Source organism: Crinia signifera, unplaced genomic scaffold (genome assembly GCF_055691185.1).
Source record: "Crinia signifera unplaced genomic scaffold, ASM5569118v1 HAP2_SCAFFOLD_605, whole genome shotgun sequence".
In the NCBI taxonomy this organism is placed as follows: Eukaryota; Metazoa; Chordata; class Amphibia; order Anura; family Myobatrachidae; genus Crinia; species Crinia signifera.
Genome location: NW_028142498.1, coordinates 23,485 through 50,505, shown reverse-complemented (window position 1 = coordinate 50,505; position 27,021 = coordinate 23,485). Strand labels below are relative to the sequence as shown.

Sequence of the window (27,021 nt, the reverse complement as noted above, 5' to 3'; positions counted from 1 at the left end):
AAAGAAAGAAAGAGAGAGGAAAAAAAAAAACCAAGCCATTTCAAATGGAGAGGGAGGGGGGGTCCAAAAATGCCATTGCTGTGATCCAGTTGATGTTTCCGTGGTAAGATCGTAGGTAAGTCACATAGTGTTTGCATATTTATTGGGAGGTCGCAGCGATTGATAAGTCCTTTAATTTAGGCAGGCTTCCGGTCTTTTGCCTAGGCCGCACATGCTGATATCAAGTGTAGTGTCACGTAAAAATATTTAACTGCCTCGATTCCAGAAAGTACAATTCAAGGAGTCAAGAAATAGTCACAAAATGATACACTGGAGGCAGGATTTCAAAGTATTTATGCACAAGGGTTAAACCTTGAAGCAGCAAATGCATGCATTTCTAAATACAAAGGTGCACAAACAATTGATACTCCAAATCAAGTGCCAGGAATGGAAATAGTCTATTTTTGGATAACAGATTAGGAAGGTGCACCGGTCCTGGAAGTACTGCAATACCAGGTCAATGCGTGGAGTGGACAGAGCAAGCTCTTCTTCCATCTCCCTGTTCTAAAAATCCATTTAATATATGGCCCCCAGATAGGGGGCGTATCAGATATTAAACTGATAAGAACAGATACTACACTTGATCTTAGCCAAAAGGCCGAGAAGCGATAACCCGAATGGGCTCCCAGCAAACCGCGCGAACCTGAATTCGGCCAGCAATACTGGTGGAGAGGAGATCAGCACCACGGACACATCTAACACACACACATCACTTCTTTGTCGTTGCAGTCTGAAAGATACCTGGCTGTACGGCAGGTGTGATTAGGACTTGAAGTGCTGGACAGGGACCGGAGGACGAGTAGCCATCCAACTGATTTTGTGATTAGGTCGTCGGCGGGCGGGAAGGGAGCCTCAGCTGGGTAGGAGGCCAAATTTGCATGTGCTCCGCCCCGTCTGTTGACGTCGCGTCAACAGACACACACCCACTAGGCAGACGACCAACAGGCAAGCAGCAGCAGCCAGCTGTCTCCTCGCTCTTTGCTGCTGCATGCCTGTGTCCCTGACGAACTGCTGCTGACTAAATCAATCAGCTAGCTGCTGCAGAGGAGAAGGAGGAATCTTGCACAATCAGGTGCAATGACGGCTTTCCTGTTTTGAGCCCATTCAGCAGCAGTAGTAGACAGTCAGATGGACAGGCATTCATGTGGCAGGACCCTTTGTGTGACATCACAATCTGCCCTCTATGACATCACAAGCTGCTCACTCGGAATCCGGCGGAACCTGACAGCCAGACAGTCACTTGGAACAGACAGGCAGACAGGACAGTCATGTGTAGGTGAGCTGGGTGGGCCAATGTTTTCTTTTATTGGCAGTTACCACCCAAATGATGGTCCGAAGAAGGTAAGTGATACTTTTTCTAAATTCCCCCCTCTCAATGATCATCAATTGTTTGGCTCGGAAAAAAAATGGAAGAGGAAAAAAAATTCCCATAACAAAAGAAATGAGGAAAAAAAATTCCCAAAACAAAAGAAATGAGGAAAAAAAATTCCCAAAACAAAAGAGAGAAAAGAGCGCGCAAAAAGAAAAGAAAAAAATATAAGAAATAAAGAAAGAAAGAAAGAGAGAGGAAAAAAAAAAACCAAGCCATTTCAAATGGAGAGGGAGGGGGGGTCCAAAAATGCCATTGCTGTGATCCAGTTGATGTTTCCGTGGTAAGATCGTAGGTAAGTCACATAGTGTTTGCATATTTATTGGGAGGTCGCAGCGATTGATAAGTCCTTTAATTTAGGCAGGCTTCCGGTCTTTTGCCTAGGCCGCACATGCTGATATCAAGTGTAGTGTCACGTAAAAATATTTAACTGCCTCGATTCCAGAAAGTACAATTCAAGGAGTCAAGAAATAGTCACAAAATGATACACTGGAGGCAGGATTTCAAAGTATTTATGCACAAGGGTTAAACCTTGAAGCAGCAAATGCATGCATTTCTAAATACAAAGGTGCACAAACAATTGATACTCCAAATCAAGTGCCAGGAATGGAAATAGTCTATTTTTGGATAACAGATTAGGAAGGTGCACCGGTCCTGGAAGTACTGCAATACCAGGTCAATGCGTGGAGTGGACAGAGCAAGCTCTTCTTCCATCTCCCTGTTCTAAAAATCCATTTAATATATGGCCCCCAGATAGGGGGCGTATCAGATATTAAACTGATAAGAACAGATACTACACTTGATCTTAGCCAAAAGGCCGAGAAGCGATAACCCGAATGGGCTCCCAGCAAACCGCGCGAACCTGAATTCGGCCAGCAATACTGGTGGAGAGGAGATCAGCACCACGGACACATCTAACACACACACATCACTTCTTTGTCGTTGCAGTCTGAAAGATACCTGGCTGTACGGCAGGTGTGATTAGGACTTGAAGTGCTGGACAGGGACCGGAGGACGAGTAGCCATCCAACTGATTTTGTGATTAGGTCGTCGGCGGGCGGGAAGGGAGCCTCAGCTGGGTAGGAGGCCAAATTTGCATGTGCTCCGCCCCGTCTGTTGACGTCGCGTCAACAGACACACACCCACTAGGCAGACGACCAACAGGCAAGCAGCAGCAGCCAGCTGTCTCCTCGCTCTTTGCTGCTGCATGCCTGTGTCCCTGACGAACTGCTGCTGACTAAATCAATCAGCTAGCTGCTGCAGAGGAGAAGGAGGAATCTTGCACAATCAGGTGCAATGACGGCTTTCCTGTTTTGAGCCCATTCAGCAGCAGTAGTAGACAGTCAGATGGACAGGCATTCATGTGGCAGGACCCTTTGTGTGACATCACAATCTGCCCTCTATGACATCACAAGCTGCTCACTCGGAATCCGGCGGAACCTGACAGCCAGACAGTCACTTGGAACAGACAGGCAGACAGGACAGTCATGTGTAGGTGAGCTGGGTGGGCCAATGTTTTCTTTTATTGGCAGTTACCACCCAAATGATGGTCCGAAGAAGGTAAGTGATACTTTTTCTAAATTCCCCCCTCTCAATGATCATCAATTGTTTGGCTCGGAAAAAAAATGGAAGAGGAAAAAAAATTCCCATAACAAAAGAAATGAGGAAAAAAAATTCCCAAAACAAAAGAAATGAGGAAAAAAAATTCCCAAAACAAAAGAGAGAAAAGAGCGCGCAAAAAGAAAAGAAAAAAATATAAGAAATAAAGAAAGAAAGAAAGAGAGAGGAAAAAAAAAAACCAAGCCATTTCAAATGGAGAGGGAGGGGGGGTCCAAAAATGCCATTGCTGTGATCCAGTTGATGTTTCCGTGGTAAGATCGTAGGTAAGTCACATAGTGTTTGCATATTTATTGGGAGGTCGCAGCGATTGATAAGTCCTTTAATTTAGGCAGGCTTCCGGTCTTTTGCCTAGGCCGCACATGCTGATATCAAGTGTAGTGTCACGTAAAAATATTTAACTGCCTCGATTCCAGAAAGTACAATTCAAGGAGTCAAGAAATAGTCACAAAATGATACACTGGAGGCAGGATTTCAAAGTATTTATGCACAAGGGTTAAACCTTGAAGCAGCAAATGCATGCATTTCTAAATACAAAGGTGCACAAACAATTGATACTCCAAATCAAGTGCCAGGAATGGAAATAGTCTATTTTTGGATAACAGATTAGGAAGGTGCACCGGTCCTGGAAGTACTGCAATACCAGGTCAATGCGTGGAGTGGACAGAGCAAGCTCTTCTTCCATCTCCCTGTTCTAAAAATCCATTTAATATATGGCCCCCAGATAGGGGGCGTATCAGATATTAAACTGATAAGAACAGATACTACACTTGATCTTAGCCAAAAGGCCGAGAAGCGATAACCCGAATGGGCTCCCAGCAAACCGCGCGAACCTGAATTCGGCCAGCAATACTGGTGGAGAGGAGATCAGCACCACGGACACATCTAACACACACACATCACTTCTTTGTCGTTGCAGTCTGAAAGATACCTGGCTGTACGGCAGGTGTGATTAGGACTTGAAGTGCTGGACAGGGACCGGAGGACGAGTAGCCATCCAACTGATTTTGTGATTAGGTCGTCGGCGGGCGGGAAGGGAGCCTCAGCTGGGTAGGAGGCCAAATTTGCATGTGCTCCGCCCCGTCTGTTGACGTCGCGTCAACAGACACACACCCACTAGGCAGACGACCAACAGGCAAGCAGCAGCAGCCAGCTGTCTCCTCGCTCTTTGCTGCTGCATGCCTGTGTCCCTGACGAACTGCTGCTGACTAAATCAATCAGCTAGCTGCTGCAGAGGAGAAGGAGGAATCTTGCACAATCAGGTGCAATGACGGCTTTCCTGTTTTGAGCCCATTCAGCAGCAGTAGTAGACAGTCAGATGGACAGGCATTCATGTGGCAGGACCCTTTGTGTGACATCACAATCTGCCCTCTATGACATCACAAGCTGCTCACTCGGAATCCGGCGGAACCTGACAGCCAGACAGTCACTTGGAACAGACAGGCAGACAGGACAGTCATGTGTAGGTGAGCTGGGTGGGCCAATGTTTTCTTTTATTGGCAGTTACCACCCAAATGATGGTCCGAAGAAGGTAAGTGATACTTTTTCTAAATTCCCCCCTCTCAATGATCATCAATTGTTTGGCTCGGAAAAAAAATGGAAGAGGAAAAAAAATTCCCATAACAAAAGAAATGAGGAAAAAAAATTCCCAAAACAAAAGAAATGAGGAAAAAAAATTCCCAAAACAAAAGAGAGAAAAGAGCGCGCAAAAAGAAAAGAAAAAAATATAAGAAATAAAGAAAGAAAGAAAGAGAGAGGAAAAAAAAAAACCAAGCCATTTCAAATGGAGAGGGAGGGGGGGTCCAAAAATGCCATTGCTGTGATCCAGTTGATGTTTCCGTGGTAAGATCGTAGGTAAGTCACATAGTGTTTGCATATTTATTGGGAGGTCGCAGCGATTGATAAGTCCTTTAATTTAGGCAGGCTTCCGGTCTTTTGCCTAGGCCGCACATGCTGATATCAAGTGTAGTGTCACGTAAAAATATTTAACTGCCTCGATTCCAGAAAGTACAATTCAAGGAGTCAAGAAATAGTCACAAAATGATACACTGGAGGCAGGATTTCAAAGTATTTATGCACAAGGGTTAAACCTTGAAGCAGCAAATGCATGCATTTCTAAATACAAAGGTGCACAAACAATTGATACTCCAAATCAAGTGCCAGGAATGGAAATAGTCTATTTTTGGATAACAGATTAGGAAGGTGCACCGGTCCTGGAAGTACTGCAATACCAGGTCAATGCGTGGAGTGGACAGAGCAAGCTCTTCTTCCATCTCCCTGTTCTAAAAATCCATTTAATATATGGCCCCCAGATAGGGGGCGTATCAGATATTAAACTGATAAGAACAGATACTACACTTGATCTTAGCCAAAAGGCCGAGAAGCGATAACCCGAATGGGCTCCCAGCAAACCGCGCGAACCTGAATTCGGCCAGCAATACTGGTGGAGAGGAGATCAGCACCACGGACACATCTAACACACACACATCACTTCTTTGTCGTTGCAGTCTGAAAGATACCTGGCTGTACGGCAGGTGTGATTAGGACTTGAAGTGCTGGACAGGGACCGGAGGACGAGTAGCCATCCAACTGATTTTGTGATTAGGTCGTCGGCGGGCGGGAAGGGAGCCTCAGCTGGGTAGGAGGCCAAATTTGCATGTGCTCCGCCCCGTCTGTTGACGTCGCGTCAACAGACACACACCCACTAGGCAGACGACCAACAGGCAAGCAGCAGCAGCCAGCTGTCTCCTCGCTCTTTGCTGCTGCATGCCTGTGTCCCTGACGAACTGCTGCTGACTAAATCAATCAGCTAGCTGCTGCAGAGGAGAAGGAGGAATCTTGCACAATCAGGTGCAATGACGGCTTTCCTGTTTTGAGCCCATTCAGCAGCAGTAGTAGACAGTCAGATGGACAGGCATTCATGTGGCAGGACCCTTTGTGTGACATCACAATCTGCCCTCTATGACATCACAAGCTGCTCACTCGGAATCCGGCGGAACCTGACAGCCAGACAGTCACTTGGAACAGACAGGCAGACAGGACAGTCATGTGTAGGTGAGCTGGGTGGGCCAATGTTTTCTTTTATTGGCAGTTACCACCCAAATGATGGTCCGAAGAAGGTAAGTGATACTTTTTCTAAATTCCCCCCTCTCAATGATCATCAATTGTTTGGCTCGGAAAAAAAATGGAAGAGGAAAAAAAATTCCCATAACAAAAGAAATGAGGAAAAAAAATTCCCAAAACAAAAGAAATGAGGAAAAAAAATTCCCAAAACAAAAGAGAGAAAAGAGCGCGCAAAAAGAAAAGAAAAAAATATAAGAAATAAAGAAAGAAAGAAAGAGAGAGGAAAAAAAAAAACCAAGCCATTTCAAATGGAGAGGGAGGGGGGGTCCAAAAATGCCATTGCTGTGATCCAGTTGATGTTTCCGTGGTAAGATCGTAGGTAAGTCACATAGTGTTTGCATATTTATTGGGAGGTCGCAGCGATTGATAAGTCCTTTAATTTAGGCAGGCTTCCGGTCTTTTGCCTAGGCCGCACATGCTGATATCAAGTGTAGTGTCACGTAAAAATATTTAACTGCCTCGATTCCAGAAAGTACAATTCAAGGAGTCAAGAAATAGTCACAAAATGATACACTGGAGGCAGGATTTCAAAGTATTTATGCACAAGGGTTAAACCTTGAAGCAGCAAATGCATGCATTTCTAAATACAAAGGTGCACAAACAATTGATACTCCAAATCAAGTGCCAGGAATGGAAATAGTCTATTTTTGGATAACAGATTAGGAAGGTGCACCGGTCCTGGAAGTACTGCAATACCAGGTCAATGCGTGGAGTGGACAGAGCAAGCTCTTCTTCCATCTCCCTGTTCTAAAAATCCATTTAATATATGGCCCCCAGATAGGGGGCGTATCAGATATTAAACTGATAAGAACAGATACTACACTTGATCTTAGCCAAAAGGCCGAGAAGCGATAACCCGAATGGGCTCCCAGCAAACCGCGCGAACCTGAATTCGGCCAGCAATACTGGTGGAGAGGAGATCAGCACCACGGACACATCTAACACACACACATCACTTCTTTGTCGTTGCAGTCTGAAAGATACCTGGCTGTACGGCAGGTGTGATTAGGACTTGAAGTGCTGGACAGGGACCGGAGGACGAGTAGCCATCCAACTGATTTTGTGATTAGGTCGTCGGCGGGCGGGAAGGGAGCCTCAGCTGGGTAGGAGGCCAAATTTGCATGTGCTCCGCCCCGTCTGTTGACGTCGCGTCAACAGACACACACCCACTAGGCAGACGACCAACAGGCAAGCAGCAGCAGCCAGCTGTCTCCTCGCTCTTTGCTGCTGCATGCCTGTGTCCCTGACGAACTGCTGCTGACTAAATCAATCAGCTAGCTGCTGCAGAGGAGAAGGAGGAATCTTGCACAATCAGGTGCAATGACGGCTTTCCTGTTTTGAGCCCATTCAGCAGCAGTAGTAGACAGTCAGATGGACAGGCATTCATGTGGCAGGACCCTTTGTGTGACATCACAATCTGCCCTCTATGACATCACAAGCTGCTCACTCGGAATCCGGCGGAACCTGACAGCCAGACAGTCACTTGGAACAGACAGGCAGACAGGACAGTCATGTGTAGGTGAGCTGGGTGGGCCAATGTTTTCTTTTATTGGCAGTTACCACCCAAATGATGGTCCGAAGAAGGTAAGTGATACTTTTTCTAAATTCCCCCCTCTCAATGATCATCAATTGTTTGGCTCGGAAAAAAAATGGAAGAGGAAAAAAAATTCCCATAACAAAAGAAATGAGGAAAAAAAATTCCCAAAACAAAAGAAATGAGGAAAAAAAATTCCCAAAACAAAAGAGAGAAAAGAGCGCGCAAAAAGAAAAGAAAAAAATATAAGAAATAAAGAAAGAAAGAAAGAGAGAGGAAAAAAAAAAACCAAGCCATTTCAAATGGAGAGGGAGGGGGGGTCCAAAAATGCCATTGCTGTGATCCAGTTGATGTTTCCGTGGTAAGATCGTAGGTAAGTCACATAGTGTTTGCATATTTATTGGGAGGTCGCAGCGATTGATAAGTCCTTTAATTTAGGCAGGCTTCCGGTCTTTTGCCTAGGCCGCACATGCTGATATCAAGTGTAGTGTCACGTAAAAATATTTAACTGCCTCGATTCCAGAAAGTACAATTCAAGGAGTCAAGAAATAGTCACAAAATGATACACTGGAGGCAGGATTTCAAAGTATTTATGCACAAGGGTTAAACCTTGAAGCAGCAAATGCATGCATTTCTAAATACAAAGGTGCACAAACAATTGATACTCCAAATCAAGTGCCAGGAATGGAAATAGTCTATTTTTGGATAACAGATTAGGAAGGTGCACCGGTCCTGGAAGTACTGCAATACCAGGTCAATGCGTGGAGTGGACAGAGCAAGCTCTTCTTCCATCTCCCTGTTCTAAAAATCCATTTAATATATGGCCCCCAGATAGGGGGCGTATCAGATATTAAACTGATAAGAACAGATACTACACTTGATCTTAGCCAAAAGGCCGAGAAGCGATAACCCGAATGGGCTCCCAGCAAACCGCGCGAACCTGAATTCGGCCAGCAATACTGGTGGAGAGGAGATCAGCACCACGGACACATCTAACACACACACATCACTTCTTTGTCGTTGCAGTCTGAAAGATACCTGGCTGTACGGCAGGTGTGATTAGGACTTGAAGTGCTGGACAGGGACCGGAGGACGAGTAGCCATCCAACTGATTTTGTGATTAGGTCGTCGGCGGGCGGGAAGGGAGCCTCAGCTGGGTAGGAGGCCAAATTTGCATGTGCTCCGCCCCGTCTGTTGACGTCGCGTCAACAGACACACACCCACTAGGCAGACGACCAACAGGCAAGCAGCAGCAGCCAGCTGTCTCCTCGCTCTTTGCTGCTGCATGCCTGTGTCCCTGACGAACTGCTGCTGACTAAATCAATCAGCTAGCTGCTGCAGAGGAGAAGGAGGAATCTTGCACAATCAGGTGCAATGACGGCTTTCCTGTTTTGAGCCCATTCAGCAGCAGTAGTAGACAGTCAGATGGACAGGCATTCATGTGGCAGGACCCTTTGTGTGACATCACAATCTGCCCTCTATGACATCACAAGCTGCTCACTCGGAATCCGGCGGAACCTGACAGCCAGACAGTCACTTGGAACAGACAGGCAGACAGGACAGTCATGTGTAGGTGAGCTGGGTGGGCCAATGTTTTCTTTTATTGGCAGTTACCACCCAAATGATGGTCCGAAGAAGGTAAGTGATACTTTTTCTAAATTCCCCCCTCTCAATGATCATCAATTGTTTGGCTCGGAAAAAAAATGGAAGAGGAAAAAAAATTCCCATAACAAAAGAAATGAGGAAAAAAAATTCCCAAAACAAAAGAAATGAGGAAAAAAAATTCCCAAAACAAAAGAGAGAAAAGAGCGCGCAAAAAGAAAAGAAAAAAATATAAGAAATAAAGAAAGAAAGAAAGAGAGAGGAAAAAAAAAAACCAAGCCATTTCAAATGGAGAGGGAGGGGGGGTCCAAAAATGCCATTGCTGTGATCCAGTTGATGTTTCCGTGGTAAGATCGTAGGTAAGTCACATAGTGTTTGCATATTTATTGGGAGGTCGCAGCGATTGATAAGTCCTTTAATTTAGGCAGGCTTCCGGTCTTTTGCCTAGGCCGCACATGCTGATATCAAGTGTAGTGTCACGTAAAAATATTTAACTGCCTCGATTCCAGAAAGTACAATTCAAGGAGTCAAGAAATAGTCACAAAATGATACACTGGAGGCAGGATTTCAAAGTATTTATGCACAAGGGTTAAACCTTGAAGCAGCAAATGCATGCATTTCTAAATACAAAGGTGCACAAACAATTGATACTCCAAATCAAGTGCCAGGAATGGAAATAGTCTATTTTTGGATAACAGATTAGGAAGGTGCACCGGTCCTGGAAGTACTGCAATACCAGGTCAATGCGTGGAGTGGACAGAGCAAGCTCTTCTTCCATCTCCCTGTTCTAAAAATCCATTTAATATATGGCCCCCAGATAGGGGGCGTATCAGATATTAAACTGATAAGAACAGATACTACACTTGATCTTAGCCAAAAGGCCGAGAAGCGATAACCCGAATGGGCTCCCAGCAAACCGCGCGAACCTGAATTCGGCCAGCAATACTGGTGGAGAGGAGATCAGCACCACGGACACATCTAACACACACACATCACTTCTTTGTCGTTGCAGTCTGAAAGATACCTGGCTGTACGGCAGGTGTGATTAGGACTTGAAGTGCTGGACAGGGACCGGAGGACGAGTAGCCATCCAACTGATTTTGTGATTAGGTCGTCGGCGGGCGGGAAGGGAGCCTCAGCTGGGTAGGAGGCCAAATTTGCATGTGCTCCGCCCCGTCTGTTGACGTCGCGTCAACAGACACACACCCACTAGGCAGACGACCAACAGGCAAGCAGCAGCAGCCAGCTGTCTCCTCGCTCTTTGCTGCTGCATGCCTGTGTCCCTGACGAACTGCTGCTGACTAAATCAATCAGCTAGCTGCTGCAGAGGAGAAGGAGGAATCTTGCACAATCAGGTGCAATGACGGCTTTCCTGTTTTGAGCCCATTCAGCAGCAGTAGTAGACAGTCAGATGGACAGGCATTCATGTGGCAGGACCCTTTGTGTGACATCACAATCTGCCCTCTATGACATCACAAGCTGCTCACTCGGAATCCGGCGGAACCTGACAGCCAGACAGTCACTTGGAACAGACAGGCAGACAGGACAGTCATGTGTAGGTGAGCTGGGTGGGCCAATGTTTTCTTTTATTGGCAGTTACCACCCAAATGATGGTCCGAAGAAGGTAAGTGATACTTTTTCTAAATTCCCCCCTCTCAATGATCATCAATTGTTTGGCTCGGAAAAAAAATGGAAGAGGAAAAAAAATTCCCATAACAAAAGAAATGAGGAAAAAAAATTCCCAAAACAAAAGAAATGAGGAAAAAAAATTCCCAAAACAAAAGAGAGAAAAGAGCGCGCAAAAAGAAAAGAAAAAAATATAAGAAATAAAGAAAGAAAGAAAGAGAGAGGAAAAAAAAAAACCAAGCCATTTCAAATGGAGAGGGAGGGGGGGTCCAAAAATGCCATTGCTGTGATCCAGTTGATGTTTCCGTGGTAAGATCGTAGGTAAGTCACATAGTGTTTGCATATTTATTGGGAGGTCGCAGCGATTGATAAGTCCTTTAATTTAGGCAGGCTTCCGGTCTTTTGCCTAGGCCGCACATGCTGATATCAAGTGTAGTGTCACGTAAAAATATTTAACTGCCTCGATTCCAGAAAGTACAATTCAAGGAGTCAAGAAATAGTCACAAAATGATACACTGGAGGCAGGATTTCAAAGTATTTATGCACAAGGGTTAAACCTTGAAGCAGCAAATGCATGCATTTCTAAATACAAAGGTGCACAAACAATTGATACTCCAAATCAAGTGCCAGGAATGGAAATAGTCTATTTTTGGATAACAGATTAGGAAGGTGCACCGGTCCTGGAAGTACTGCAATACCAGGTCAATGCGTGGAGTGGACAGAGCAAGCTCTTCTTCCATCTCCCTGTTCTAAAAATCCATTTAATATATGGCCCCCAGATAGGGGGCGTATCAGATATTAAACTGATAAGAACAGATACTACACTTGATCTTAGCCAAAAGGCCGAGAAGCGATAACCCGAATGGGCTCCCAGCAAACCGCGCGAACCTGAATTCGGCCAGCAATACTGGTGGAGAGGAGATCAGCACCACGGACACATCTAACACACACACATCACTTCTTTGTCGTTGCAGTCTGAAAGATACCTGGCTGTACGGCAGGTGTGATTAGGACTTGAAGTGCTGGACAGGGACCGGAGGACGAGTAGCCATCCAACTGATTTTGTGATTAGGTCGTCGGCGGGCGGGAAGGGAGCCTCAGCTGGGTAGGAGGCCAAATTTGCATGTGCTCCGCCCCGTCTGTTGACGTCGCGTCAACAGACACACACCCACTAGGCAGACGACCAACAGGCAAGCAGCAGCAGCCAGCTGTCTCCTCGCTCTTTGCTGCTGCATGCCTGTGTCCCTGACGAACTGCTGCTGACTAAATCAATCAGCTAGCTGCTGCAGAGGAGAAGGAGGAATCTTGCACAATCAGGTGCAATGACGGCTTTCCTGTTTTGAGCCCATTCAGCAGCAGTAGTAGACAGTCAGATGGACAGGCATTCATGTGGCAGGACCCTTTGTGTGACATCACAATCTGCCCTCTATGACATCACAAGCTGCTCACTCGGAATCCGGCGGAACCTGACAGCCAGACAGTCACTTGGAACAGACAGGCAGACAGGACAGTCATGTGTAGGTGAGCTGGGTGGGCCAATGTTTTCTTTTATTGGCAGTTACCACCCAAATGATGGTCCGAAGAAGGTAAGTGATACTTTTTCTAAATTCCCCCCTCTCAATGATCATCAATTGTTTGGCTCGGAAAAAAAATGGAAGAGGAAAAAAAATTCCCATAACAAAAGAAATGAGGAAAAAAAATTCCCAAAACAAAAGAAATGAGGAAAAAAAATTCCCAAAACAAAAGAGAGAAAAGAGCGCGCAAAAAGAAAAGAAAAAAATATAAGAAATAAAGAAAGAAAGAAAGAGAGAGGAAAAAAAAAAACCAAGCCATTTCAAATGGAGAGGGAGGGGGGGTCCAAAAATGCCATTGCTGTGATCCAGTTGATGTTTCCGTGGTAAGATCGTAGGTAAGTCACATAGTGTTTGCATATTTATTGGGAGGTCGCAGCGATTGATAAGTCCTTTAATTTAGGCAGGCTTCCGGTCTTTTGCCTAGGCCGCACATGCTGATATCAAGTGTAGTGTCACGTAAAAATATTTAACTGCCTCGATTCCAGAAAGTACAATTCAAGGAGTCAAGAAATAGTCACAAAATGATACACTGGAGGCAGGATTTCAAAGTATTTATGCACAAGGGTTAAACCTTGAAGCAGCAAATGCATGCATTTCTAAATACAAAGGTGCACAAACAATTGATACTCCAAATCAAGTGCCAGGAATGGAAATAGTCTATTTTTGGATAACAGATTAGGAAGGTGCACCGGTCCTGGAAGTACTGCAATACCAGGTCAATGCGTGGAGTGGACAGAGCAAGCTCTTCTTCCATCTCCCTGTTCTAAAAATCCATTTAATATATGGCCCCCAGATAGGGGGCGTATCAGATATTAAACTGATAAGAACAGATACTACACTTGATCTTAGCCAAAAGGCCGAGAAGCGATAACCCGAATGGGCTCCCAGCAAACCGCGCGAACCTGAATTCGGCCAGCAATACTGGTGGAGAGGAGATCAGCACCACGGACACATCTAACACACACACATCACTTCTTTGTCGTTGCAGTCTGAAAGATACCTGGCTGTACGGCAGGTGTGATTAGGACTTGAAGTGCTGGACAGGGACCGGAGGACGAGTAGCCATCCAACTGATTTTGTGATTAGGTCGTCGGCGGGCGGGAAGGGAGCCTCAGCTGGGTAGGAGGCCAAATTTGCATGTGCTCCGCCCCGTCTGTTGACGTCGCGTCAACAGACACACACCCACTAGGCAGACGACCAACAGGCAAGCAGCAGCAGCCAGCTGTCTCCTCGCTCTTTGCTGCTGCATGCCTGTGTCCCTGACGAACTGCTGCTGACTAAATCAATCAGCTAGCTGCTGCAGAGGAGAAGGAGGAATCTTGCACAATCAGGTGCAATGACGGCTTTCCTGTTTTGAGCCCATTCAGCAGCAGTAGTAGACAGTCAGATGGACAGGCATTCATGTGGCAGGACCCTTTGTGTGACATCACAATCTGCCCTCTATGACATCACAAGCTGCTCACTCGGAATCCGGCGGAACCTGACAGCCAGACAGTCACTTGGAACAGACAGGCAGACAGGACAGTCATGTGTAGGTGAGCTGGGTGGGCCAATGTTTTCTTTTATTGGCAGTTACCACCCAAATGATGGTCCGAAGAAGGTAAGTGATACTTTTTCTAAATTCCCCCCTCTCAATGATCATCAATTGTTTGGCTCGGAAAAAAAATGGAAGAGGAAAAAAAATTCCCATAACAAAAGAAATGAGGAAAAAAAATTCCCAAAACAAAAGAAATGAGGAAAAAAAATTCCCAAAACAAAAGAGAGAAAAGAGCGCGCAAAAAGAAAAGAAAAAAATATAAGAAATAAAGAAAGAAAGAAAGAGAGAGGAAAAAAAAAAACCAAGCCATTTCAAATGGAGAGGGAGGGGGGGTCCAAAAATGCCATTGCTGTGATCCAGTTGATGTTTCCGTGGTAAGATCGTAGGTAAGTCACATAGTGTTTGCATATTTATTGGGAGGTCGCAGCGATTGATAAGTCCTTTAATTTAGGCAGGCTTCCGGTCTTTTGCCTAGGCCGCACATGCTGATATCAAGTGTAGTGTCACGTAAAAATATTTAACTGCCTCGATTCCAGAAAGTACAATTCAAGGAGTCAAGAAATAGTCACAAAATGATACACTGGAGGCAGGATTTCAAAGTATTTATGCACAAGGGTTAAACCTTGAAGCAGCAAATGCATGCATTTCTAAATACAAAGGTGCACAAACAATTGATACTCCAAATCAAGTGCCAGGAATGGAAATAGTCTATTTTTGGATAACAGATTAGGAAGGTGCACCGGTCCTGGAAGTACTGCAATACCAGGTCAATGCGTGGAGTGGACAGAGCAAGCTCTTCTTCCATCTCCCTGTTCTAAAAATCCATTTAATATATGGCCCCCAGATAGGGGGCGTATCAGATATTAAACTGATAAGAACAGATACTACACTTGATCTTAGCCAAAAGGCCGAGAAGCGATAACCCGAATGGGCTCCCAGCAAACCGGCGAACCTGAATTCGGCCAGCAATACTGGTGGAGAGGAGATCAGCACCACGGACACATCTAACACACACACATCACTTCTTTGTCGTTGCAGTCTGAAAGATACCTGGCTGTACGGCAGGTGTGATTAGGACTTGAAGTGCTGGACAGGGACCGGAGGACGAGTAGCCATCCAACTGATTTTGTGATTAGGTCGTCGGCGGGCGGGAAGGGAGCCTCAGCTGGGTAGGAGGCCAAATTTGCATGTGCTCCGCCCCGTCTGTTGACGTCGCGTCAACAGACACACACCCACTAGGCAGACGACCAACAGGCAAGCAGCAGCAGCCAGCTGTCTCCTCGCTCTTTGCTGCTGCATGCCTGTGTCCCTGACGAACTGCTGCTGACTAAATCAATCAGCTAGCTGCTGCAGAGGAGAAGGAGGAATCTTGCACAATCAGGTGCAATGACGGCTTTCCTGTTTTGAGCCCATTCAGCAGCAGTAGTAGACAGTCAGATGGACAGGCATTCATGTGGCAGGACCCTTTGTGTGACATCACAATCTGCCCTCTATGACATCACAAGCTGCTCACTCGGAATCCGGCGGAACCTGACAGCCAGACAGTCACTTGGAACAGACAGGCAGACAGGACAGTCATGTGTAGGTGAGCTGGGTGGGCCAATGTTTTCTTTTATTGGCAGTTACCACCCAAATGATGGTCCGAAGAAGGTAAGTGATACTTTTTCTAAATTCCCCCCTCTCAATGATCATCAATTGTTTGGCTCGGAAAAAAAATGGAAGAGGAAAAAAAATTCCCATAACAAAAGAAATGAGGAAAAAAAATTCCCAAAACAAAAGAAATGAGGAAAAAAAATTCCCAAAACAAAAGAGAGAAAAGAGCGCGCAAAAAGAAAAGAAAAAAATATAAGAAATAAAGAAAGAAAGAAAGAGAGAGGAAAAAAAAAAACCAAGCCATTTCAAATGGAGAGGGAGGGGGGGTCCAAAAATGCCATTGCTGTGATCCAGTTGATGTTTCCGTGGTAAGATCGTAGGTAAGTCACATAGTGTTTGCATATTTATTGGGAGGTCGCAGCGATTGATAAGTCCTTTAATTTAGGCAGGCTTCCGGTCTTTTGCCTAGGCCGCACATGCTGATATCAAGTGTAGTGTCACGTAAAAATATTTAACTGCCTCGATTCCAGAAAGTACAATTCAAGGAGTCAAGAAATAGTCACAAAATGATACACTGGAGGCAGGATTTCAAAGTATTTATGCACAAGGGTTAAACCTTGAAGCAGCAAATGCATGCATTTCTAAATACAAAGGTGCACAAACAATTGATACTCCAAATCAAGTGCCAGGAATGGAAATAGTCTATTTTTGGATAACAGATTAGGAAGGTGCACCGGTCCTGGAAGTACTGCAATACCAGGTCAATGCGTGGAGTGGACAGAGCAAGCTCTTCTTCCATCTCCCTGTTCTAAAAATCCATTTAATATATGGCCCCCAGATAGGGGGCGTATCAGATATTAAACTGATAAGAACAGATACTACACTTGATCTTAGCCAAAAGGCCGAGAAGCGATAACCCGAATGGGCTCCCAGCAAACCGCGCGAACCTGAATTCGGCCAGCAATACTGGTGGAGAGGAGATCAGCACCACGGACACATCTAACACACACACATCACTTCTTTGTCGTTGCAGTCTGAAAGATACCTGGCTGTACGGCAGGTGTGATTAGGACTTGAAGTGCTGGACAGGGACCGGAGGACGAGTAGCCATCCAACTGATTTTGTGATTAGGTCGTCGGCGGGCGGGAAGGGAGCCTCAGCTGGGTAGGAGGCCAAATTTGCATGTGCTCCGCCCCGTCTGTTGACGTCGCGTCAACAGACACACACCCACTAGGCAGACGACCAACAGGCAAGCAGCAGCAGCCAGCTGTCTCCTCGCTCTTTGCTGCTGCATGCCTGTGTCCCTGACGAACTGCTGCTGACTAAATCAATCAGCTAGCTGCTGCAGAGGAGAAGGAGGAATCTTGCACAATCAGGTGCAATGACGGCTTTCCTGTTTTGAGCCCATTCAGCAGCAGTAGTAGACAGTCAGATGGACAGGCATTCATGTGGCAGGACCCTTTGTGTGACATCACAATCTGCCCTCTATGACATCACAAGCTGCTCACTCGGAATCCGGCGGAACCTGACAGCCAGACAGTCACTTGGAACAGACAGGCAGACAGGACAGTCATGTGTAGGTGAGCTGGGTGGGCCAATGTTTTCTTTTATTGGCAGTTACCACCCAAATGATGGTCCGAAGAAGGTAAGTGATACTTTTTCTAAATTCCCCCCTCTCAATGATCATCAATTGTTTGGCTCGGAAAAAAAATGGAAGAGGAAAAAAAATTCCCATAACAAAAGAAATGAGGAAAAAAAATTCCCAAAACAAAAGAAATGAGGAAAAAAAATTCCCAAAACAAAAGAGAGAAAAGAGCGCGCAAAAAGAAAAGAAAAAAATATAAGAAATAAAGAAAGAAAGAAAGAGAGAGGAAAAAAAAAAACCAAGCCATTTCAAATGGAGAGGGAGGGGGGGTCCAAAAATGCCATTGCTGTGATCCAGTTGATGTTTCCGTGGTAAGATCGTAGGTAAGTCACATAGTGTTTGCATATTTATTGGGAGGTCGCAGCGATTGATAAGTCCTTTAATTTAGGCAGGCTTCCGGTCTTTTGCCTAGGCCGCACATGCTGATATCAAGTGTAGTGTCACGTAAAAATATTTAACTGCCTCGATTCCAGAAAGTACAATTCAAGGAGTCAAGAAATAGTCACAAAATGATACACTGGAGGCAGGATTTCAAAGTATTTATGCACAAGGGTTAAACCTTGAAGCAGCAAATGCATGCATTTCTAAATACAAAGGTGCACAAACAATTGATACTCCAAATCAAGTGCCAGGAATGGAAATAGTCTATTTTTGGATAACAGATTAGGAAGGTGCACCGGTCCTGGAAGTACTGCAATACCAGGTCAATGCGTGGAGTGGACAGAGCAAGCTCTTCTTCCATCTCCCTGTTCTAAAAATCCATTTAATATATGGCCCCCAGATAGGGGGCGTATCAGATATTAAACTGATAAGAACAGATACTACACTTGATCTTAGCCAAAAGGCCGAGAAGCGATAACCCGAATGGGCTCCCAGCAAACCGCGCGAACCTGAATTCGGCCAGCAATACTGGTGGAGAGGAGATCAGCACCACGGACACATCTAACACACACACATCACTTCTTTGTCGTTGCAGTCTGAAAGATACCTGGCTGTACGGCAGGTGTGATTAGGACTTGAAGTGCTGGACAGGGACCGGAGGACGAGTAGCCATCCAACTGATTTTGTGATTAGGTCGTCGGCGGGCGGGAAGGGAGCCTCAGCTGGGTAGGAGGCCAAATTTGCATGTGCTCCGCCCCGTCTGTTGACGTCGCGTCAACAGACACACACCCACTAGGCAGACGACCAACAGGCAAGCAGCAGCAGCCAGCTGTCTCCTCGCTCTTTGCTGCTGCATGCCTGTGTCCCTGACGAACTGCTGCTGACTAAATCAATCAGCTAGCTGCTGCAGAGGAGAAGGAGGAATCTTGCACAATCAGGTGCAATGACGGCTTTCCTGTTTTGAGCCCATTCAGCAGCAGTAGTAGACAGTCAGATGGACAGGCATTCATGTGGCAGGACCCTTTGTGTGACATCACAATCTGCCCTCTATGACATCACAAGCTGCTCACTCGGAATCCGGCGGAACCTGACAGCCAGACAGTCACTTGGAACAGACAGGCAGACAGGACAGTCATGTGTAGGTGAGCTGGGTGGGCCAATGTTTTCTTTTATTGGCAGTTACCACCCAAATGATGGTCCGAAGAAGGTAAGTGATACTTTTTCTAAATTCCCCCCTCTCAATGATCATCAATTGTTTGGCTCGGAAAAAAAATGGAAGAGGAAAAAAAATTCCCATAACAAAAGAAATGAGGAAAAAAAATTCCCAAAACAAAAGAAATGAGGAAAAAAAATTCCCAAAACAAAAGAGAGAAAAGAGCGCGCAAAAAGAAAAGAAAAAAATATAAGAAATAAAGAAAGAAAGAAAGAGAGAGGAAAAAAAAAAACCAAGCCATTTCAAATGGAGAGGGAGGGGGGGTCCAAAAATGCCATTGCTGTGATCCAGTTGATGTTTCCGTGGTAAGATCGTAGGTAAGTCACATAGTGTTTGCATATTTATTGGGAGGTCGCAGCGATTGATAAGTCCTTTAATTTAGGCAGGCTTCCGGTCTTTTGCCTAGGCCGCACATGCTGATATCAAGTGTAGTGTCACGTAAAAATATTTAACTGCCTCGATTCCAGAAAGTACAATTCAAGGAGTCAAGAAATAGTCACAAAATGATACACTGGAGGCAGGATTTCAAAGTATTTATGCACAAGGGTTAAACCTTGAAGCAGCAAATGCATGCATTTCTAAATACAAAGGTGCACAAACAATTGATACTCCAAATCAAGTGCCAGGAATGGAAATAGTCTATTTTTGGATAACAGATTAGGAAGGTGCACCGGTCCTGGAAGTACTGCAATACCAGGTCAATGCGTGGAGTGGACAGAGCAAGCTCTTCTTCCATCTCCCTGTTCTAAAAATCCATTTAATATATGGCCCCCAGATAGGGGGCGTATCAGATATTAAACTGATAAGAACAGATACTACACTTGATCTTAGCCAAAAGGCCGAGAAGCGATAACCCGAATGGGCTCCCAGCAAACCGCGCGAACCTGAATTCGGCCAGCAATACTGGTGGAGAGGAGATCAGCACCACGGACACATCTAACACACACACATCACTTCTTTGTCGTTGCAGTCTGAAAGATACCTGGCTGTACGGCAGGTGTGATTAGGACTTGAAGTGCTGGACAGGGACCGGAGGACGAGTAGCCATCCAACTGATTTTGTGATTAGGTCGTCGGCGGGCGGGAAGGGAGCCTCAGCTGGGTAGGAGGCCAAATTTGCATGTGCTCCGCCCCGTCTGTTGACGTCGCGTCAACAGACACACACCCACTAGGCAGACGACCAACAGGCAAGCAGCAGCAGCCAGCTGTCTCCTCGCTCTTTGCTGCTGCATGCCTGTGTCCCTGACGAACTGCTGCTGACTAAATCAATCAGCTAGCTGCTGCAGAGGAGAAGGAGGAATCTTGCACAATCAGGTGCAATGACGGCTTTCCTGTTTTGAGCCCATTCAGCAGCAGTAGTAGACAGTCAGATGGACAGGCATTCATGTGGCAGGACCCTTTGTGTGACATCACAATCTGCCCTCTATGACATCACAAGCTGCTCACTCGGAATCCGGCGGAACCTGACAGCCAGACAGTCACTTGGAACAGACAGGCAGACAGGACAGTCATGTGTAGGTGAGCTGGGTGGGCCAATGTTTTCTTTTATTGGCAGTTACCACCCAAATGATGGTCCGAAGAAGGTAAGTGATACTTTTTCTAAATTCCCCCCTCTCAATGATCATCAATTGTTTGGCTCGGAAAAAAAATGGAAGAGGAAAAAAAATTCCCATAACAAAAGAAATGAGGAAAAAAAATTCCCAAAACAAAAGAAATGAGGAAAAAAAATTCCCAAAACAAAAGAGAGAAAAGAGCGCGCAAAAAGAAAAGAAAAAAATATAAGAAATAAAGAAAGAAAGAAAGAGAGAGGAAAAAAAAAAACCAAGCCATTTCAAATGGAGAGGGAGGGGGGGTCCAAAAATGCCATTGCTGTGATCCAGTTGATGTTTCCGTGGTAAGATCGTAGGTAAGTCACATAGTGTTTGCATATTTATTGGGAGGTCGCAGCGATTGATAAGTCCTTTAATTTAGGCAGGCTTCCGGTCTTTTGCCTAGGCCGCACATGCTGATATCAAGTGTAGTGTCACGTAAAAATATTTAACTGCCTCGATTCCAGAAAGTACAATTCAAGGAGTCAAGAAATAGTCACAAAATGATACACTGGAGGCAGGATTTCAAAGTATTTATGCACAAGGGTTAAACCTTGAAGCAGCAAATGCATGCATTTCTAAATACAAAGGTGCACAAACAATTGATACTCCAAATCAAGTGCCAGGAATGGAAATAGTCTATTTTTGGATAACAGATTAGGAAGGTGCACCGGTCCTGGAAGTACTGCAATACCAGGTCAATGCGTGGAGTGGACAGAGCAAGCTCTTCTTCCATCTCCCTGTTCTAAAAATCCATTTAATATATGGCCCCCAGATAGGGGGCGTATCAGATATTAAACTGATAAGAACAGATACTACACTTGATCTTAGCCAAAAGGCCGAGAAGCGATAACCCGAATGGGCTCCCAGCAAACCGCGCGAACCTGAATTCGGCCAGCAATACTGGTGGAGAGGAGATCAGCACCACGGACACATCTAACACACACACATCACTTCTTTGTCGTTGCAGTCTGAAAGATACCTGGCTGTACGGCAGGTGTGATTAGGACTTGAAGTGCTGGACAGGGACCGGAGGACGAGTAGCCATCCAACTGATTTTGTGATTAGGTCGTCGGCGGGCGGGAAGGGAGCCTCAGCTGGGTAGGAGGCCAAATTTGCATGTGCTCCGCCCCGTCTGTTGACGTCGCGTCAACAGACACACACCCACTAGGCAGACGACCAACAGGCAAGCAGCAGCAGCCAGCTGTCTCCTCGCTCTTTGCTGCTGCATGCCTGTGTCCCTGACGAACTGCTGCTGACTAAATCAATCAGCTAGCTGCTGCAGAGGAGAAGGAGGAATCTTGCACAATCAGGTGCAATGACGGCTTTCCTGTTTTGAGCCCATTCAGCAGCAGTAGTAGACAGTCAGATGGACAGGCATTCATGTGGCAGGACCCTTTGTGTGACATCACAATCTGCCCTCTATGACATCACAAGCTGCTCACTCGGAATCCGGCGGAACCTGACAGCCAGACAGTCACTTGGAACAGACAGGCAGACAGGACAGTCATGTGTAGGTGAGCTGGGTGGGCCAATGTTTTCTTTTATTGGCAGTTACCACCCAAATGATGGTCCGAAGAAGGTAAGTGATACTTTTTCTAAATTCCCCCCTCTCAATGATCATCAATTGTTTGGCTCGGAAAAAAAATGGAAGAGGAAAAAAAATTCCCATAACAAAAGAAATGAGGAAAAAAAATTCCCAAAACAAAAGAAATGAGGAAAAAAAATTCCCAAAACAAAAGAGAGAAAAGAGCGCGCAAAAAGAAAAGAAAAAAATATAAGAAATAAAGAAAGAAAGAAAGAGAGAGGAAAAAAAAAAACCAAGCCATTTCAAATGGAGAGGGAGGGGGGGTCCAAAAATGCCATTGCTGTGATCCAGTTGATGTTTCCGTGGTAAGATCGTAGGTAAGTCACATAGTGTTTGCATATTTATTGGGAGGTCGCAGCGATTGATAAGTCCTTTAATTTAGGCAGGCTTCCGGTCTTTTGCCTAGGCCGCACATGCTGATATCAAGTGTAGTGTCACGTAAAAATATTTAACTGCCTCGATTCCAGAAAGTACAATTCAAGGAGTCAAGAAATAGTCACAAAATGATACACTGGAGGCAGGATTTCAAAGTATTTATGCACAAGGGTTAAACCTTGAAGCAGCAAATGCATGCATTTCTAAATACAAAGGTGCACAAACAATTGATACTCCAAATCAAGTGCCAGGAATGGAAATAGTCTATTTTTGGATAACAGATTAGGAAGGTGCACCGGTCCTGGAAGTACTGCAATACCAGGTCAATGCGTGGAGTGGACAGAGCAAGCTCTTCTTCCATCTCCCTGTTCTAAAAATCCATTTAATATATGGCCCCCAGATAGGGGGCGTATCAGATATTAAACTGATAAGAACAGATACTACACTTGATCTTAGCCAAAAGGCCGAGAAGCGATAACCCGAATGGGCTCCCAGCAAACCGCGCGAACCTGAATTCGGCCAGCAATACTGGTGGAGAGGAGATCAGCACCACGGACACATCTAACACACACACATCACTTCTTTGTCGTTGCAGTCTGAAAGATACCTGGCTGTACGGCAGGTGTGATTAGGACTTGAAGTGCTGGACAGGGACCGGAGGACGAGTAGCCATCCAACTGATTTTGTGATTAGGTCGTCGGCGGGCGGGAAGGGAGCCTCAGCTGGGTAGGAGGCCAAATTTGCATGTGCTCCGCCCCGTCTGTTGACGTCGCGTCAACAGACACACACCCACTAGGCAGACGACCAACAGGCAAGCAGCAGCAGCCAGCTGTCTCCTCGCTCTTTGCTGCTGCATGCCTGTGTCCCTGACGAACTGCTGCTGACTAAATCAATCAGCTAGCTGCTGCAGAGGAGAAGGAGGAATCTTGCACAATCAGGTGCAATGACGGCTTTCCTGTTTTGAGCCCATTCAGCAGCAGTAGTAGACAGTCAGATGGACAGGCATTCATGTGGCAGGACCCTTTGTGTGACATCACAATCTGCCCTCTATGACATCACAAGCTGCTCACTCGGAATCCGGCGGAACCTGACAGCCAGACAGTCACTTGGAACAGACAGGCAGACAGGACAGTCATGTGTAGGTGAGCTGGGTGGGCCAATGTTTTCTTTTATTGGCAGTTACCACCCAAATGATGGTCCGAAGAAGGTAAGTGATACTTTTTCTAAATTCCCCCCTCTCAATGATCATCAATTGTTTGGCTCGGAAAAAAAATGGAAGAGGAAAAAAAATTCCCATAACAAAAGAAATGAGGAAAAAAAATTCCCAAAACAAAAGAAATGAGGAAAAAAAATTCCCAAAACAAAAGAGAGAAAAGAGCGCGCAAAAAGAAAAGAAAAAAATATAAGAAATAAAGAAAGAAAGAAAGAGAGAGGAAAAAAAAAAACCAAGCCATTTCAAATGGAGAGGGAGGGGGGGTCCAAAAATGCCATTGCTGTGATCCAGTTGATGTTTCCGTGGTAAGATCGTAGGTAAGTCACATAGTGTTTGCATATTTATTGGGAGGTCGCAGCGATTGATAAGTCCTTTAATTTAGGCAGGCTTCCGGTCTTTTGCCTAGGCCGCACATGCTGATATCAAGTGTAGTGTCACGTAAAAATATTTAACTGCCTCGATTCCAGAAAGTACAATTCAAGGAGTCAAGAAATAGTCACAAAATGATACACTGGAGGCAGGATTTCAAAGTATTTATGCACAAGGGTTAAACCTTGAAGCAGCAAATGCATGCATTTCTAAATACAAAGGTGCACAAACAATTGATACTCCAAATCAAGTGCCAGGAATGGAAATAGTCTATTTTTGGATAACAGATTAGGAAGGTGCACCGGTCCTGGAAGTACTGCAATACCAGGTCAATGCGTGGAGTGGACAGAGCAAGCTCTTCTTCCATCTCCCTGTTCTAAAAATCCATTTAATATATGGCCCCCAGATAGGGGGCGTATCAGATATTAAACTGATAAGAACAGATACTACACTTGATCTTAGCCAAAAGGCCGAGAAGCGATAACCCGAATGGGCTCCCAGCAAACCGCGCGAACCTGAATTCGGCCAGCAATACTGGTGGAGAGGAGATCAGCACCACGGACACATCTAACACACACACATCACTTCTTTGTCGTTGCAGTCTGAAAGATACCTGGCTGTACGGCAGGTGTGATTAGGACTTGAAGTGCTGGACAGGGACCGGAGGACGAGTAGCCATCCAACTGATTTTGTGATTAGGTCGTCGGCGGGCGGGAAGGGAGCCTCAGCTGGGTAGGAGGCCAAATTTGCATGTGCTCCGCCCCGTCTGTTGACGTCGCGTCAACAGACACACACCCACTAGGCAGACGACCAACAGGCAAGCAGCAGCAGCCAGCTGTCTCCTCGCTCTTTGCTGCTGCATGCCTGTGTCCCTGACGAACTGCTGCTGACTAAATCAATCAGCTAGCTGCTGCAGAGGAGAAGGAGGAATCTTGCACAATCAGGTGCAATGACGGCTTTCCTGTTTTGAGCCCATTCAGCAGCAGTAGTAGACAGTCAGATGGACAGGCATTCATGTGGCAGGACCCTTTGTGTGACATCACAATCTGCCCTCTATGACATCACAAGCTGCTCACTCGGAATCCGGCGGAACCTGACAGCCAGACAGTCACTTGGAACAGACAGGCAGACAGGACAGTCATGTGTAGGTGAGCTGGGTGGGCCAATGTTTTCTTTTATTGGCAGTTACCACCCAAATGATGGTCCGAAGAAGGTAAGTGATACTTTTTCTAAATTCCCCCCTCTCAATGATCATCAATTGTTTGGCTCGGAAAAAAAATGGAAGAGGAAAAAAAATTCCCATAACAAAAGAAATGAGGAAAAAAAATTCCCAAAACAAAAGAAATGAGGAAAAAAAATTCCCAAAACAAAAGAGAGAAAAGAGCGCGCAAAAAGAAAAGAAAAAAATATAAGAAATAAAGAAAGAAAGAAAGAGAGAGGAAAAAAAAAAACCAAGCCATTTCAAATGGAGAGGGAGGGGGGGTCCAAAAATGCCATTGCTGTGATCCAGTTGATGTTTCCGTGGTAAGATCGTAGGTAAGTCACATAGTGTTTGCATATTTATTGGGAGGTCGCAGCGATTGATAAGTCCTTTAATTTAGGCAGGCTTCCGGTCTTTTGCCTAGGCCGCACATGCTGATATCAAGTGTAGTGTCACGTAAAAATATTTAACTGCCTCGATTCCAGAAAGTACAATTCAAGGAGTCAAGAAATAGTCACAAAATGATACACTGGAGGCAGGATTTCAAAGTATTTATGCACAAGGGTTAAACCTTGAAGCAGCAAATGCATGCATTTCTAAATACAAAGGTGCACAAACAATTGATACTCCAAATCAAGTGCCAGGAATGGAAATAGTCTATTTTTGGATAACAGATTAGGAAGGTGCACCGGTCCTGGAAGTACTGCAATACCAGGTCAATGCGTGGAGTGGACAGAGCAAGCTCTTCTTCCATCTCCCTGTTCTAAAAATCCATTTAATATATGGCCCCCAGATAGGGGGCGTATCAGATATTAAACTGATAAGAACAGATACTACACTTGATCTTAGCCAAAAGGCCGAGAAGCGATAACCCGAATGGGCTCCCAGCAAACCGCGCGAACCTGAATTCGGCCAGCAATACTGGTGGAGAGGAGATCAGCACCACGGACACATCTAACACACACACATCACTTCTTTGTCGTTGCAGTCTGAAAGATACCTGGCTGTACGGCAGGTGTGATTAGGACTTGAAGTGCTGGACAGGGACCGGAGGACGAGTAGCCATCCAACTGATTTTGTGATTAGGTCGTCGGCGGGCGGGAAGGGAGCCTCAGCTGGGTAGGAGGCCAAATTTGCATGTGCTCCGCCCCGTCTGTTGACGTCGCGTCAACAGACACACACCCACTAGGCAGACGACCAACAGGCAAGCAGCAGCAGCCAGCTGTCTCCTCGCTCTTTGCTGCTGCATGCCTGTGTCCCTGACGAACTGCTGCTGACTAAATCAATCAGCTAGCTGCTGCAGAGGAGAAGGAGGAATCTTGCACAATCAGGTGCAATGACGGCTTTCCTGTTTTGAGCCCATTCAGCAGCAGTAGTAGACAGTCAGATGGACAGGCATTCATGTGGCAGGACCCTTTGTGTGACATCACAATCTGCCCTCTATGACATCACAAGCTGCTCACTCGGAATCCGGCGGAACCTGACAGCCAGACAGTCACTTGGAACAGACAGGCAGACAGGACAGTCATGTGTAGGTGAGCTGGGTGGGCCAATGTTTTCTTTTATTGGCAGTTACCACCCAAATGATGGTCCGAAGAAGGTAAGTGATACTTTTTCTAAATTCCCCCCTCTCAATGATCATCAATTGTTTGGCTCGGAAAAAAAATGGAAGAGGAAAAAAAATTCCCATAACAAAAGAAATGAGGAAAAAAAATTCCCAAAACAAAAGAAATGAGGAAAAAAAATTCCCAAAACAAAAGAGAGAAAAGAGCGCGCAAAAAGAAAAGAAAAAAATATAAGAAATAAAGAAAGAAAGAAAGAGAGAGGAAAAAAA

The 27,021-nt window shown here is 45.5% G+C and overlaps 17 non-coding genes across 17 annotated transcripts; all 17 read right to left on the bottom strand.

Moving 5' to 3' along the window:
- Positions 1-458: 458 nt before the first annotated feature.
- On the bottom strand, positions 459-649 carry LOC146055796 (U2 spliceosomal RNA). The gene has a single exon (XR_014468940.1). It is a non-coding gene; the product is annotated as a U2 spliceosomal RNA (small nuclear RNA).
- A 1,397-nt stretch (positions 650-2,046) lies between these two features.
- On the bottom strand, positions 2,047-2,237 carry LOC146055795 (U2 spliceosomal RNA). Its single transcript, XR_014468939.1, has one exon. It is a non-coding gene; the product is annotated as a U2 spliceosomal RNA (small nuclear RNA).
- Positions 2,238-3,634: 1,397 nt separating this feature from the next.
- Positions 3,635-3,825, bottom strand: LOC146055794 (U2 spliceosomal RNA). Its single transcript, XR_014468938.1, has one exon. It is a non-coding gene; the product is annotated as a U2 spliceosomal RNA (small nuclear RNA).
- Positions 3,826-5,222: 1,397 nt separating this feature from the next.
- Positions 5,223-5,413, bottom strand: LOC146055793 (U2 spliceosomal RNA). The gene has a single exon (XR_014468937.1). It is a non-coding gene; the product is annotated as a U2 spliceosomal RNA (small nuclear RNA).
- Positions 5,414-6,810: 1,397 nt separating this feature from the next.
- LOC146055792 (U2 spliceosomal RNA) lies at positions 6,811-7,001 on the bottom strand. The gene has a single exon (XR_014468936.1). It is a non-coding gene; the product is annotated as a U2 spliceosomal RNA (small nuclear RNA).
- Positions 7,002-8,398: 1,397 nt separating this feature from the next.
- LOC146055790 (U2 spliceosomal RNA) lies at positions 8,399-8,589 on the bottom strand. The gene has a single exon (XR_014468935.1). It is a non-coding gene; the product is annotated as a U2 spliceosomal RNA (small nuclear RNA).
- A 1,397-nt stretch (positions 8,590-9,986) lies between these two features.
- Positions 9,987-10,177, bottom strand: LOC146055788 (U2 spliceosomal RNA). Its single transcript, XR_014468933.1, has one exon. It is a non-coding gene; the product is annotated as a U2 spliceosomal RNA (small nuclear RNA).
- Positions 10,178-11,574: 1,397 nt separating this feature from the next.
- LOC146055787 (U2 spliceosomal RNA) lies at positions 11,575-11,765 on the bottom strand. The gene has a single exon (XR_014468932.1). It is a non-coding gene; the product is annotated as a U2 spliceosomal RNA (small nuclear RNA).
- A 1,397-nt stretch (positions 11,766-13,162) lies between these two features.
- LOC146055786 (U2 spliceosomal RNA) lies at positions 13,163-13,353 on the bottom strand. Its single transcript, XR_014468931.1, has one exon. It is a non-coding gene; the product is annotated as a U2 spliceosomal RNA (small nuclear RNA).
- Positions 13,354-14,750: 1,397 nt separating this feature from the next.
- Positions 14,751-14,941, bottom strand: LOC146055785 (U2 spliceosomal RNA). The gene has a single exon (XR_014468930.1). It is a non-coding gene; the product is annotated as a U2 spliceosomal RNA (small nuclear RNA).
- A 1,396-nt stretch (positions 14,942-16,337) lies between these two features.
- Positions 16,338-16,528, bottom strand: LOC146055784 (U2 spliceosomal RNA). The gene has a single exon (XR_014468929.1). It is a non-coding gene; the product is annotated as a U2 spliceosomal RNA (small nuclear RNA).
- Positions 16,529-17,925: 1,397 nt separating this feature from the next.
- Positions 17,926-18,116, bottom strand: LOC146055783 (U2 spliceosomal RNA). The gene has a single exon (XR_014468928.1). It is a non-coding gene; the product is annotated as a U2 spliceosomal RNA (small nuclear RNA).
- A 1,397-nt stretch (positions 18,117-19,513) lies between these two features.
- On the bottom strand, positions 19,514-19,704 carry LOC146055782 (U2 spliceosomal RNA). Its single transcript, XR_014468927.1, has one exon. It is a non-coding gene; the product is annotated as a U2 spliceosomal RNA (small nuclear RNA).
- Positions 19,705-21,101: 1,397 nt separating this feature from the next.
- LOC146055781 (U2 spliceosomal RNA) lies at positions 21,102-21,292 on the bottom strand. The gene has a single exon (XR_014468926.1). It is a non-coding gene; the product is annotated as a U2 spliceosomal RNA (small nuclear RNA).
- Positions 21,293-22,689: 1,397 nt separating this feature from the next.
- Positions 22,690-22,880, bottom strand: LOC146055779 (U2 spliceosomal RNA). The gene has a single exon (XR_014468925.1). It is a non-coding gene; the product is annotated as a U2 spliceosomal RNA (small nuclear RNA).
- A 1,397-nt stretch (positions 22,881-24,277) lies between these two features.
- Positions 24,278-24,468, bottom strand: LOC146055778 (U2 spliceosomal RNA). Its single transcript, XR_014468924.1, has one exon. It is a non-coding gene; the product is annotated as a U2 spliceosomal RNA (small nuclear RNA).
- Positions 24,469-25,865: 1,397 nt separating this feature from the next.
- Positions 25,866-26,056, bottom strand: LOC146055776 (U2 spliceosomal RNA). Its single transcript, XR_014468922.1, has one exon. It is a non-coding gene; the product is annotated as a U2 spliceosomal RNA (small nuclear RNA).
- Positions 26,057-27,021: the final 965 nt, after the last annotated feature.